Here is a 2,500-nt window from a genome sequence, read left to right on the forward strand (position 1 = left end):
TAAAACATGGTAAAATACAATAAAACACAATAATACACTATAAAACACTGTAAAACACAATAAAACACTGTAAAACACAATAAGACACAATAAAACACAGTAAAACACAATAAAACATGGTAAAATACAATAAAACACAATTAAACACAATAATACACAGTAAAACACAGTAAAACACAATAAAACACAGTAAAACACAATAAAACACAATACAACAATAAAACACAGTAAAACACAATAATACACTATAAAACACAATAAAACACTGTAAAACACAATAAGACACAATAAAACACAGTAAAACACAATAAAACACAATAAAACACAATAATACACAGTAAAACACAGTAAAACACAATAAAACACAGTAAAACACAATAAAACACAATACAACAATAAAACACAGTAAAACACAATAAAACACTGTAAAACACAATAAAACACTGTAAAACACAATAAGACACAATAAAACACAGTAAAACACAATAAAACACAATAAAACACAATACAACAATAAAACACAGTAAAACACAATAAAACACTATAAAACACAGTAAAACACAATAAAACACTGTAAAACACAATAAGACACAATAAAACACAGTAAAACACAATAAAACACAATAAAACACAATAATACACAGTAAAACACAGTAAAACACAATAAAACATGGTAAAATACAATAAAACACAATTAAACACAATAATACACAGTAAAACACAGTAAAACACAATAAAACACAGTAAAACACAATAAAACACAATACAACAATAAAACACAGTAAAACACAATAATACACAGTAAAACACAGTAAAACACAATAAAACACAGTAAAACACAATAAAACACAATACAACAATAAAACACAGTAAAACACAATACAACAATAAAACACAGTAAAACACAATAAAACACAATACAACAATAAAACACAGTAAAACACAATAAAACACAATACAACAATAAAACACAGTAAAACAAAATAAAACAATAAAACACAGTAAAATACGGTAAAACACAATAAAACACAATAAAGCACAATAAAACACAGTAAAATACGGTAAAACACAATAAAACACAGTAAAACACAATAAAATACAGTAAAACACAATAAAGCACAATAAAACACAGTAAAATACGGTAAAACACAGTAAAACACAGTAAAACACAATAAAACAATAAAACACAGTAAAATACGGTAAAACACAATAAAATACAGTAAAACACAATAAAGCACAATAAAACACAGTAAAACACAGTAAAACACAGTAAAACACAGTAAAACACAATAAAACAATGAAACACCGTAAAACAGTGTAAAGACAGGCAGAAAATCATTTGTCTGATTGGAAGTTGAAATCTGAACGAATCGTCTTTCATTGATGAGGAAGACCATGCCAGGCAGCTGAGAGCTCTGCATTTGAAGGTTAAAGTGTCTGGTGTCAAGTTTATTATTAATAATCATTAAAGAGTTTGCTGCAATGTATTAATAATCTATAACGAGTTAATCAATAGTTTACAGCTGTTACTGTTTATTGATCCATATCAATAGTTTACAGCTGTTACTGTTTATTGATCCATATCAATAGTTTACAGCTGTTACTGTTTATTGATCCATATCAATAGTTTACAGCTGTTACTGTTTATTGATCCATGTTTATAGTTTACAGCTGTTACTGTTTATTGATCCATGTTTATAGTTTACAGCTGTTACTGTTTATTGATCCATATTTATAGTTTACAGCTGTTACTGTTTATTGATCCATGTTTATAGTTTACAGCTGTTACTGTTTATTGATCCATATTTATAGTTTACAGCTGTTACTGTTTATTGATCCATGTTTATAGTTTACAGCTGTTACTGTTTATTGATCCATATTTATAGTTTACAGCTGTTACTGTTTATTGATCCATGTTTATAGTTTACAGCTGTTACTGTTTATTGATCCATGTTTATAGTTTACAGCTGTTACTGTTTATTGATCCATATTTATAGTTTACAGCTGTTACTGTTTATTGATCCATGTTTATAGTTTACAGCTGTTACTGTTTATTGATCCATATCAATAGTTTACAGCTGTTACTGTTTATTGATCCATATTTATAGTTTACAGCTGTTACTGTTTATTGATCCATGTTTATAGTTTACAGCTGTTACTGTTTATTGATCCATATTTATAGTTTACAGCTGTTACTGTTTATTGATCCATGTTTATAGTTTACAGCTGTTTTCTGACGTTTTATAGCAGAACAATAATAAATTAAGCAAGAAAATATTCAGCAGATTAATCAATAATTCTGTTTTTCACTTGTAATAAAAGAAGGTTTGAAGGATTTGCAGTAGAAACAGACTCTGAATCACACGGGGAGGATTTCAGCACCACGGACAGCAGCCCGTCTCTGATCGATCACCAATCTATTGATTTTTATCAATACAATCATTGAGATTATAATTAAATGTCCACCGTCTACACTTTTTCTGTGTTTTTTCGTTGATTT

General features: G+C 27.6%; 1 protein-coding gene across 1 annotated transcript in view; it reads right to left on the bottom strand.

Annotated features, from left to right (window-relative positions):
- Positions 1–2,500, bottom strand: part of sst1.1 (somatostatin 1, tandem duplicate 1) — a 4,895-nt gene that overhangs the window by 1,517 nt on the left and 878 nt on the right. The gene's annotated exons all lie outside the window — the stretch shown is intronic.

The sequence above is a fragment of the Thunnus maccoyii genome, chromosome 6 (assembly GCF_910596095.1).
Source record: "Thunnus maccoyii chromosome 6, fThuMac1.1, whole genome shotgun sequence".
Classification (NCBI taxonomy): domain Eukaryota; kingdom Metazoa; phylum Chordata; class Actinopteri; order Scombriformes; family Scombridae; genus Thunnus; species Thunnus maccoyii.